At 33.7% G+C, this 13,414-nt stretch overlaps 1 pseudogene; it reads left to right on the forward strand.

Annotated features, from left to right (window-relative positions):
- Window positions 1-1,393: 1,393 nt before the first annotated feature.
- Window positions 1,394-1,490, forward strand: LOC113354808 (annotated as a pseudogene).
- The last annotated feature ends 11,924 nt before the right edge of the window (window positions 1,491-13,414 follow it).

A 13,414-nucleotide genomic window follows, 5' to 3' on the forward strand; every position in this document is an offset into this window, starting at 1 on the left:
GTGGAAAGCTGAAAATACAATGTTTGAAGTGGAAGTAATAATGGAAAAACTTCCCCAAGTTAAGGTAAGAAATATTAGCAGAGATCATAATTCGGCAGCGGATATAAAAGCAAATGAAGCAAGAATCAAGAGCATACAACATACGTCCTCACATTTACAGTAAAAAAAAGTTAAAAAATCAAGTATTTTATCTAATATTTTTGATAGAAATGAAAATATAAACTTATTGTACTATATCTTTTGATTAACGAAAATTATCCTTCTCATGAAAAAAAGGTACATATATTCATGTAGTTGATTGATACTCATATATTTTTTTTTAATACCTGTGGTCTCTGGATTTTTGGTCCGACGATTGTTGATGATCTTCTTCTTTCTATATCTACTATTTTACAACAACTTAAAAAGTGACTATGTTGAGGATCCATCGGATTATGTTTGTATCTCTGATTCTGATTCTAGTGTGAATCATTGATCAAAATTTTGATTCCAAGTATTCCAAATATGTATGTATCCTAATTTTATTATCTTATTAAGATTGAATGTTATTTGTAATGGTGTAGTTGGTATTCTTAACTACTATGTTGTGAAATTGGTGCAACATCTTTAGAAGATAGAAGACCCTCAATCCTACAATTTCACCCGAGAGGAGAGATTAAAATCATACTTTGTGTTCGTTTTAATCAAAAATATGTGAAGATCCTTGCGGAGTCTTCTTCTACAGTCCATAAATTACGTATTTAATGGTTTTAAAGATAGTTTGTCTAGTGTTAGTTGGTGTGTTTCAATGCTTGTGAAAGCTTACGTTCATGTTTTCTGAGTTATGCTTCCACTCAGTGTATTTCTTGGTATCATACTAGCTTGCCAGCATGTAACTAGGGTTGTGCTACACTTTTGTATCATCCGTCACCAACAATGTTTTTTAGACTATGCGTTCTGAAATATTGTCTGATCTTAAATGTGTTGCAGTTGGACCCTGAACTGTATTGTGTTCGAGTAATATTAAACCTATTAATCCCGTGTCACTGTAGTGTGGTGGTAAAGTCATTGGGTGATAATACCAATGACCTGAATTCGAAACTCACTATCTCCAAATTCTTTATCGATAAAAATAAATAAAAATATTAAACATATTCTTGACAGTGAAATGAAAGAGTTGTAGAGTATATGCTTCATGGGAAACTTTATTAAACTTGTGTTTGACAATGAACTGGAAAAACTTGAGAGTTTATGGTTCTTATTTTTGCCCTATGTTATGTCTAATTCATTTTGAATTCATATTTGCAAGCTATGCTTAAAATGAGACCTACTTAACCGCTTGCCTAGATTAGCAAGAGGCAATCGGCTATGGAGGGTCTGTTTTTAAAAAAAAAACTTTTTCTCATGTGTTCTTTTTTCAGTTGAAATTTACATAAAACAGACAGGGGCATCAGATTCTTATTTTAGGATAATAAAATGTTGACACGTCTTGGGAATCTCTCTGATGAATTTTCATCAAATGTTTTGGGTTGTTTTAGGTTCAGATTATCATGTTTGTGCGATATATCTTGGCACGTTTAGTGTTCTATGTTTTCGCAAGTGTTGCTAACTGTTTGTTTTTATGTTTAAAACAAAATGTTAAGGGGACATTTCATGTGGATTGAAACTTTACATTTTTAGTTTTCATTAATATGACCACTCTGCTTAACGTAACCATTGAAAGTCATGTAGTTTTATTTTCTTCTTTCTTTTGTTACCTATTTTGCATATGGTCTGTTGTTTCTACGATTTTTTGAGGGAAATGATTATAGTCGGGCATGTTGCGCTAAATAAAAAATTTAAGTCCTTGCAGATCGAGATGTTCTAAATTTTGATGTTAAAACAATTTAACTTGCATATCGACGACTAGGATTACTTGTCCTTGCCTTTTCTTATATTTTTGGTTTCTTGCTTTGTCGAGTAGAAGGTTCAGTAGTTATTCTAACATATTAAGTTTCAAAGAACAAGCATGTGATCAGTAGTTAGAACATGGTGGCTACTATGAATGCGAGTGTTAACCATGGATTTGCAGAAGATTCTAATGTATTTGCTTAATATGTAATGCTTTGAATATGTATTTCTTCTCAGCTTCTTGAATTTTTATTTGAGGTATACGCAAATTTTCACTTTACCAGAAGAGGGAAATAATATAAGCATATTTTTCGGCCATTTGGTCATCTTTGTCTAGCCATTTATACGTAGCTTCCTCTTGTACCAAGAAAAAATGGTTTTCCAAATAAAAGGACCATGTAGCCCGAACAACTAGGTCTAGCTTATTGTGAGTTTATGTTGTTAATATTAAAATAATTCATGTTTGGTTCTTGTATTTTATGTTATCATAATAGCTTGTACTAGTGTTGCATTATGGTTAGTGAAATTAGATGAAACGGTTTCAATTTTGTTTTGTATAATACGAATTGTATTAGCTTAGGTTTTCTTCTTCTTTTTTTTTGAAAGAAGCTTACGGTTAATTACATGTAGGATTGGGAAATATGGAGCACAAAAGTTATGATAATTGTTAACTACAGAGTTTGTAGGTTTTCATGAATAGATAACTATGTTTCACCTAATTGTATGAACTATTGTAGTTTTTAATTATTTACTTCTTGCAGTAAATTACACAAAAGTTATTTACTTTTTTCTCCAGCTATCTAATCATTCATATGTTCTCTTGTTTATGTGTTGTTTGAGTGGGCATCATGTTCAGGCCAATAATCCTGTTAAGTTTCTTACTAATCAAGATGTTCTAATTTTTGATGTTAAACAATAATGCATGTTACTGGGGTTGCATGTATTTTTCTCATGTTTTAGGTTACTTGTTTTTCCAAATACATTTTTTAGAGCACTGCTCGGCCGAACTCGCTAGCGCTGCTATCTGAAGCTTGTTTGTCAAGTTTAGTTGAACAAAACTATATACTTGATTTCTAATCTACTTAAAGCTATGTCTCGAATTAGGATAGAATGTGTAATTGATATTTAGACTTCACGGCGTCCACCAATTGAAGAAGAAGATCTACTGAGGAGCTTAAAGGAACTTCATCAACAAAAGGTATGTGGAGATTAAAACTTATCTATCACTCAGAGGTCTATTAGATCTATTATATCTTCTAATGAGACTAAGTCGTATATCAATATAGACTTTTACATTATACACATTTGATATTTCGATCCGAGTTTATCTCGCTTATCTAGTTCTCGAAATATGTGTTGGAAGCTTTTGCTTTAGCCATGTCCATCATATTATTGACGAGTTTAGTTGGAAACAATCTATTTGTTGGACACTAAATATTAAGTCAAAAGATAATCATGTGAAAATTACCTTGAACATCTTATATGATTTGTATGAGACAATCATTTGACGTTAGCTTGGGAAGTTTCGTATTGATCATTCGATCACTTGAAAATTACTTGAAGCTAATAGTATGTGTAAGATTACCATTGTCGCCTTTCAAGGATGTTTCAACGATTGAAATAAGAGTTTATAATAATTACTCATGTATGGATACAACATGGTATGCATACCTAGTATGCCAACTGTATTGTGATGATTCAGGTACGGAACTCTTGTTTGCTTACCTAGTACATAACAAGTTTACCTGAGTTGGGTCCGGAACGGTTGTTTGCGAACAGCTTGACTAGGACAAGGTCCAGAGCTATTGTTCGCGTACCTGGTTTGCAAACACAGTGATGAAGTTCTAAAATCGGTAATGTATGATTCTCAAACTCATGAACTAAGACATTTACAATTTAAGGAATGCAAAGTTTGAAAACCGTGGCTTATTGATTATTGTATAAGTACTTTGTACGAGTACGAATCAAACCGATTTCGATTCAATTTGTTTATATATATTTCTATGAGATAGTGCAACTGAACAGCTCTATTTGAAACACAATTAGATTCATTTGATTATCTTTTATGATTGATTGATCATCATATTTGAATTAGAAGTGTTAGATGAATACGTCTAAGACTAAAGTGTTCATATAGATAACTTCAGTTAACTGTTATTGACACAACTCAATATACACATTTAGGTACGGTTACATATATCTAAATATAAGTATATTTCATTTGTGTGTAACAAGCTAATACCATCTAATGGTGGAGATTGATTGCTTTATTTCTAAAGCAGACTTAGCTTGAATCTTAAATCAGGAGTTCATCTAACGGTGAATATTGGATGCTTTGTTACTAAGCTATCTTAGCTTTGATTATAAACAACCCTGATTTGAAAGGTTACATAGGGGAGAACTCTAGCACTTGGAAAACCTAATCCCCACACTTTTGTGTGTTCCTAGTTGCAAACTAGAGTCGATACTCCTTTAACCTAGGTTTTTCCAAAACCGTTATTAGGTTAACGATTTAAAGACTTCATTGGGATTCGTGAAGCCATATCCAACTATTTTCTCTGTAGTTGTGTATTCTGATCTTACTTGTTCTGTCGTATTGAGTTTTATCTTCTCTAAGATTTACTCGAGATTTATCTCCAATAGGTAAGATACAAAAAGTAATAAAAAAAATTCTTCGTCTCAGACTCTTGTGATTCCGCAATAACTTTTACTGTTAATCACTTGGGTTATTGTGAGGTGGCTAATATTTCTAGGCTGTTCTCCGGGAGTATAAGACCGGATTATTAGTTGGTTCCTATTCACCTTGATTTTCGTATCAAAAGACAAAACAAACAGAATAAAGGATAGACATATCTGTGGGAGACAGATTTGTTTATAAGTCTTCGACTTTGGGTGGTAAGAACTCTCATTTGTGGGTGAGATCAGCTAAGGTAATCAAGTGCGCATAATCCATCATGATTCTAAAGGCGTAAGGAACGCGAATGTTCTTTAATCGGTATGAGACTTGGTTAGGGATCAACTACATTCCAGTCCGAAGTTAATTTTTAGTAGTTTAGAGTCTGTAGCATCTTAATACAATGTGGTGTTCAATCTGGACTAGGTCCTGGGGTTTTTCTACATTTGTAGTTTCCCCGTCAACAAAATTTCTGGTGTCTGTGTTATTTATTTTACGCATTATGTTTTTATATAATTGAAATTCACAGGTAATGCGTAGTTCAATCAGTTGATAAATGTTTGTTGGATAAAACTTGATTGACACTTGGGCATTGGTCTTTGGTACCGTCCAAGTTATTTCTCATATCAATCAGGCTCACAGATTTCTATCTGTGTAGATTTGCTGATTGTGTTGAGAAAGAGATAAAAACTCTTTGATATAATTCTTGATTGAGTCTCACTTTTAAGTTGGTGCTCTCGGAATTAAATTGGAGTTTATTCCATACAGATTGCCGAACGAATTACTGGGTGTGGTTGTTATACCCCCGCTTTTTCACACTTAATCTGATAGCGTATATTAATCTTATATGTGTGGACATGTATTGTATACTTGATGCATGCGACATCTCAAACCAACCACCCCAGACGCGACGACAACATTAATCGGGTATGTAAGGAATGGGTTTTAGATTCATTTATGACTATTCGAGGTAACATTAAACATCATTATAGTTATGGGGCATATTTCTTAGTTCATGTTGCTGGATACTATAAGAAAAATGGAGCTGGCAGTTGTGACTTGGGTATTGGGGTTCTAATTAGCAATTGGCAAGGTGCACCAATTACTGCACATTCTTATTTCACTGATAATGAAAGTAAAAATGTTTCAACATTTTATTAAGAGATGAGGGAAGCGAGTGTAGGTACAGATGTGGCAATTGGATTTAGGATTAAGTATATTCATTTGATTTGCACTTCTTCAGATGTTTCTGTTGCTCTTTCTAATTGTGATCATGAATGCTCTGTTGAAGTTGAAGGTAATATGATATACCATCTATCTTGGGAAATCATATGCAAACTCCAGAAACGAAGAATTAATTTTCGGAAAGATGATAAATGTTAGAAAGAGTAACATTTTTTACTTTTCAAATTTTGCAGGTGGAAAAATGAATAATATTGTTGCGAAGTATCTTGCATGACTTAAAGAAACTGTGGATATGAGTCCGAAAAAGTTGAGTAAGCATGATGCTTTAGTGGATGTTATGTACAAAGATGCAACGGGTCTGTCTCGAGTGACTTTATTATGGAGGGGTGATTTAGTTCATATGTTTGTTTGTCATTTGTCTTTAAATTCTAAGTTTAAAACAACATTTTATTAGTTCATGTAACCACTTCTTTTGTAATTTGTCTTAGATTCTAATTTCCAAACAATATCTTATTTATTCCAAGCAACAGTTTACATTACAAATCACAAAAACAATAGTATCTGTTTCTTCTTTTAAAAAATTCTAGATGAATTATACTCCCTTCATCCTAAACACATGACCTATATTTTATTAAAATTTATCCCATTAATGGATGACTTATATCATTAAACAAGGGGATATATATATCCAAATTTACCCTTTTAATTGACTTTTGTAAGCATAATAAATATGTTTAATTTGATAGCCATGTTTATATTTGCTACATAGGCTTTAAAATGTTTTTCAATGGTGTAAAGTTTACGAAGAACCCACAATTGGAGAATACTCCGGGTTAAATAGATTTAGATTTAAGTTAAGTTTTTCTTTAGGTGCGAAATAACCATATTATCCTTAATAAAATTGGGGATAATAAAGATACATCAAAATTTAAAATTTAAACGAAGAAAAAAAATCATAAAATCTGCAGATATTGGGCCAAGAGCGTGATTCCTAAATCCTAGATGTTGATAGGGAAGCACCATTCCTTCAATTGTATCCCCACTTCCAATTTGATTCTAAAATTATTTATTTAAAACATAATGAGCAAGAATCATCAGATGGTGAACAAACCCCGTTTCTCAAAATTGAAACTGAAATCTCAAATTGAAAAGCAATTTCATACAAAATCCATATATGAAACTCTATGATCATAAAAGAATTTAAACCTAAAGTGAAAAAGTATTCAAGAAAAAAAAAGATAATCGAAGTGTAAGTACAAAGAGAGGAACGTACTCCAACAGATAAAGTAGTTTTGGAATCAGTGGAGTTCCAAACCTTACCTCCATCAGGATTAGTATTATTATTACTCCCAACATCAAGAAATTCACTAATAGATAGAATTGGTTGAAAATCATAATTAGGTAATATTTCTTGTTTGAGATCTTTTTACCATGCCGAAATTAATTGCCGGCATGCTCGATAGAAATCTACAATTACCGATAGCCAAGTGAAAAAAAACTCAAGTTTCTTGCAAATTTGCATCATGTGCCGGCATAGAAAGTTCGGCAATGTGTTTTGCCGCCACCGCTACCGGCATGCTTTATAATGAACATTATGTGCCGGCGGTGTACTTTGGAGCACTCTTTATATATAAAATGCCAACTACTATTTCAAATTTGGGGATATTGTGTGTCGGTGAAAGTATGAATACCATACCGATTAGGTCTCTGCTGGCATGGTATTCATATTTTGAGTTTTTCAAACGTAATAATGGCGAATTTAATGAAAAAAATAAAATTTAAATAAATTAAGATATATATATGAGTATTCGTAGCACTTGTATGTTCAACTTGTTTTCTTCCCTGTGTTGGTTCTTCATGTAAACTTTCAGGATCATAAATATCTTGATTTAATGTTGTTGCATCAATAAATTCAATGATAATGATTTATACTAATCAGTATCAAACTAATCCAAACATGATTAACGATTAATTATGATTAGTAGGGTAAATCAAGAATTATATAAAATATTTGAATATGAGGTACCTGCGAGTTACTACTTAAATCTCTATCTTGTCTTATTAGCATATCCCCAATTGCGAATACGTAATTTAGTATCACCAAAATTATTTGGATAAGAAGCTATCCAAATTACTTCGTAATATTTTATTCATTTTTTTATTTTTGATATCCCCAATTTGTGGTGGTATAACACCTTAGATATCCCAATGTAAGTTCTTTACAAATATCTAGGGCGCTTCTTTATATACCCCCAAAAAACACTAACGGTACCCTATTTGTTAGCTATAGTCAAGGTAGTCAATTTCGGCCATCTCGGCGAGATTCCGGATTTTGGATGAAGAGGAGACGATTCTTACAATCTCGTGGAGACTAAATATTGACGGGAATCTCGGACGGAATAAGCCTGACTCGGTCTGAATCGTTGGTCTCGACCGGATTTTTCTATTTATTACTATTATTTTTTTACTAATTTCTTACCAAAAATCAGATTTCCTCCTTACATTCTAGCTTTCCCTGTAACAAAAGTCATTATTTATTGTTAATGAGGAAGGGGAGCAACCTGATTTACTAATATGATTGTCTGATAATCCTCCTCAAGACTGGGTTAAGCAGCATTTATAGGGAAACTAGGTTCGTTCTTCTCCACCTTATTTCTTTCTTTATTTCTCCTTTATGTCATGGGGGTTCTTTGATTAAAGAGAGGGAGACAATATGAGAAACAAGGAGGCGGAGAGACTGGATGAAAACCCCAATTTTTTTCTTTGTTGACTACTCATGATGACATCCTTTTTTCTTGCTTAATTAAACAGACAGAAAAATTGATATATATAAACTTGTAAGCACAAATAGGACACCTAGCATGTAAGCAAAGATTGTGTCAAGTGCAGAATGTTTGAGTGACACGTTTTTAGTTTTACGTACTGCTGCTGCTGCTAGTACATTACATTTGGTGATAGCCCATGTAATAAGTTTGATAGTAATTACAAATCAATGATAATTTTTATTTTATGTAAGCTTAATAAGTATACAATGTGAAAATTACTTCATAAACACACATATTATAGCGTAATTTCAAATAAAATAACATAAATTATGCCTTGTTTAAGTGATTGATTGTATAAGGACATGAACTTTGAAACCGAAATTTCACCGAGATTCCAAACGAGAATTTCTTCGAGATAAAGTTGTACCAGTGCTTCGGTTCCAATCGAGACAATCCGAGATTGATTACATTGGTTATAGTAGTTAACACGGAAATCTGTAAATTTACCTGAAAGTTTTTATTCCGACACCCCCTCCTTGAAGTTTTTTAGATATATTTTGGTAACCATATATAAATCCATTGAACATATTCACTGTAAATGAGAATCTCTCCAAAATATTTCTTTAAAAAAAAATATGCATTAGTAACTCAAGTTTTTCATCATGCATCTGAAACATCAAAAACGAAGCAGCTCTCAAGTCCCAATATGTTAAAACCATTAACAGTAAGATAAGAAATCACATATATGGGTGTGTGATAATTTTTTTAAAATTCATAGGATAAAGCAATGCAAATTTAGTTTCACAGAATATTTAATGAATCCTAATGGTTGATGATGCGTGTCGTTAATGCAACAAATTAATAAAGATATTTCACACTAATTAACTGGTAATATAGCGGCAGTAAGAGACTGTTCCCACAGAGAGTTGTGTAATTGATAGGTTATTGGTATTAGAAAAATAAAGTAAATAACAAAAGGGGGTTCGCTTGTAAGATAAATACAAAGACAATAAGAAAAGAAAGATGATTAAGGAATCCTTCGCTGTTACCAAGCGTTAACATGATTAGAATACTTATCTATCGTTCATAAGAACCATTCATCACCAACCGTAGAATAACAGCTAGAGCAGTGTTATCCCCAAAGATCCTTGTGTAACTTGATACCGAAGCGCTCGCATATCAAGTTCTATCCAACTGAACCACCAAGTAGTAGCGTACTCAAGGTGTAACCCAATCGGAAGCCTTAAGTTATGTGAACATAGGTTGATCCTAGCAGTTAGACTCTTAGCGCAAGGTCCACTTACTAGTGTTGTCTTCACACATGATTGCTCCACAGAATCCCTCTGAGAGGTCTCACGTTCTCTACTTGTGTAAGGGTTATGCAATGATTACATGGATATCCTAACCCTTTACTAGCAATAGAATGATCAATAGATTAATCTAGAATGCACTCCAAACAATCTAATAAATCAATCATAAACCCTAAATATAGTGAAAACAAACGATGATGATTAAAACTCTCAATAGATTTGTATTATTAATAATGCTTCACGCTTAGAACATTGAATTCATCCTTAATCAACAAGGATTTAGCTACTCATATTACAAAGAAGATGAAGAATGGTGGTTTCCCCTAAAGGGGTAAACCCTAGGTTTTGATATAGAAATTGTGATATGAGATGATCCCTGCCATATGAAAGGCCTAATACCTATTTTTATAGGTTTACATCGCTTGGGCATCAAGTATATATGTCGGTTCAAGAAGCCGACTGAAAATACGAAGTAAGGAACCTGACTGTGAGTTTTGGCCTTCCATGGTATGTGTACCCGTTCGCATACTTGCTTGCCTTCGGTATTGGATAAAAAGCTTTTTTTGGCCATAAATTCTTCGTCCGAACTCGGAACTGCATTCTTTTCTTCTTTAAATTCTCTTCAAGATGATGATGAGAAACCCTTGATTTGATTGAGTTAAGATCGGTCCTTGGCCCTTCTCTTGATTTTGAGCGTTTTGCTCCTTTTCGTCGCACTTCTTCCACTTCTCTTGGACTTGGGCACTTGGACACTTCTCTTATTAGGTACTTTTCAGAACTTTGTAGCTCCTTTTTGGATGATTCACCTATTAGAGGAAAATAAGAGAAAATAATAGTAATAATACAAATACATGCAAGAATAATAGCTAAAACAAGTATGAAATGGACAGTAAAATCATATGTGAAAAAGCGGGGGGTACAACAACCACACCTAAATTTCGATTAGCAATCTATATGGAATATCTCCAATATACTTTTAAGAGAATCAACTAGACTAAATCTTAATAAAGTATATCAAGGAGTTCTAATATCTCTATTTCACAATGTAATCAGCAAATCGGACAGATAGAAATCCGTGAGCCTGATTATTATGTGAAATAACTTGAACGGTACCAAAGACCAATGTTCAAGTGTCAATCAATGTAAATCAACAACCACAAGTTGGATATTCTAATTGATTGATCTTAACGCACAACCTGTGATATTTCAATTATATAACAAAATATAATGCGGAAAAGAAATAACACAGACACCAGAATTTTATTAACGAGGAAACCGCAAATGCAGAAAAACCCCGGGACCTAGTCCAGATTGAACACACATTGTATTAAGCCGCTACAGACACTATCCTACTACAAACTAACTTCGGTCTGGACTGTAGTTGAACCCCAATCAATCTCACACCGATCCAAGGTACAGTTGCGCTCCTTAAGTCTCTGATCCCAGCAGGATACTACGCACTTGATTCCCATAGTTGATCTCAGCCACAAATAAGATTTGCTACGACCCAAAGTCGAAGACTTTAATAAACAAATTTGTATCATACAGAAAAGTCTACGATAATAGATAAATATGTCTCCCACAGAAATACCTACAAGTTTTGTTCCGTCTTTTGATAAATCAAGGTGAACAGGAACCAATTGATAACTCGGACTTATATTCCCGAAGAACAACCTAGTATTATCAATCACCTCACAATAATCTTAATCGACGTGGCGAAAGAAGATATTGTGGAATCACAAACGATGAGACGAAGATGTTTGTGACTACTTTTATATCTTTCCTATCAGAGATAACAATCTCAAGCCAATCGTTGCGATTGCACTCAACACGATAGAATCAGCAAGATCGGATCACACAACTACAAGAAAATAGTATTGGTCTGGTTTCACAGTCCCAATGAAGTCTTCAAGTCGTTAACCTACAGGGTCTCGAGAAGAAACCTAAGGTTAAAGAAGAATCAATTCTATCTTATACAACTAGTATCACACAGGAGGTGTGGGGATGAGGTTTCCCAGTTTCCAGAGTTCTCCCTTATACAGTCTTTCAAATCAGGGTTTGCAATCAATGTTATCTTAATAACAAAACATTCAATATTCACCGTTAGATGAAAACCCGATTAGATTCAAGCTAATATCTTTCAACCTTTGGATCAAAAACTTAGCTTGTTACACACAAATGAAATGCACGATTTTAGGTTTGTGTAACCGTACCCAAACATGTACATTTGTTGGTTCAACAGTAGTTAACCAAATGGTTAGCCATATGAACACTTTCATATCAACCATATTCTTCTTCACCATAACTAGTTCAAATGACTCAAATGAACTAGTTAAATAAAAGACACAATCGAAGCAAAAAAGATTTGATTCACTCGAATCGATTCATGAACTTTATAGCCACGGTTTTCAAATTGCATTCCTTAGTTAATATATATAAGTTCACAAATAATCGTCTTTAGATATAACCAACTCAAGTACGCGGACTTAAGTTCCCGGAAGGATTTCACAAACTCCAGCAGATATTCTCGGGATGAGAACCTCCGCCAGTTCGCGGACTGGGTTCGCGGACTGATGTTGTTCCTGTTTTCCTGATCAACAAAGTACGCATACTTTGGTTCAAGGAATAAGAACTTATACATATATATGTTTCCACACAATGCTTATATCCAACAATAGTAATATAATCTAAACTCTCATTTTAATCATTGAAACATTCTTAGAGGACGTTATATAGTTGTTATTCACAAACCATTTTTCGTCAAAGCCATTTTCAAAGTGATTGAAACATAACATGACTTTCATCACTTGGTAAAGATGAACTTGGCCAAAGCGAAAGCTTACCAACACATATTTCGAGAAATAGATAAGCGAGATAAACTCGGATCGAAATAGTAAATGTGTATAATCAAAGTCTATATAGCAAAACGACTTTTGTCGATGCAAGATCACAATGTTATAGTGGCAGTGAAACAAAGAGGGCAAATGGCATGAACCAAGGCTGTAAGCCAAGGGCAGGGGGAGTTTGTGCACTGATTTCAGTGCACAACAGCTACAAATTGCAAGGAATTAAACAAGCAAAACAGGTAAGGAGATAAACTGAACATGAAGCAAAACAGAACTGAATTTAAGTGACTGTAAAAAGGGATTGTGGCTAAGCTAAGGATTAGTATCCACCTTGTGTCCTAATCAAACAACATATTTCTAGGTTGAGTTGAAAATCCTATGCATACATCTAGAATGGGAGGAAAACTAATTTGCTCCCTAGTTTGCCCCTAGCATTGACTGTCTTTTGACAGAACAATCAATCACAGGCACTATAAGCATTAATCTCTTCCCATTGCTCGATCAAAACATACATCAGGATAACTATCCTAGCAATTCACCATTTGACAGTGCATAAGGCTTCAACTGAGCCTTAACTTAATGCTACTTAGCTCATGCTCAACATATTACAAACACAAGCATTCATCATACAAAATAATTCAAACACAACATACACATAACATTCAACTGTTAACTGCATAAGAAGAACATAAATTGGAATTGCATAAAATTTGTTTCAATTCTCTACTGGCTAGTCCAGAGATCATCCTCTCATACCCCCCCCCC

The sequence above is a fragment of the Papaver somniferum genome, chromosome 2 (genome assembly GCF_003573695.1).
Source record: "Papaver somniferum cultivar HN1 chromosome 2, ASM357369v1, whole genome shotgun sequence".
In the NCBI taxonomy this organism is placed as follows: domain Eukaryota; kingdom Viridiplantae; phylum Streptophyta; class Magnoliopsida; order Ranunculales; family Papaveraceae; genus Papaver; species Papaver somniferum.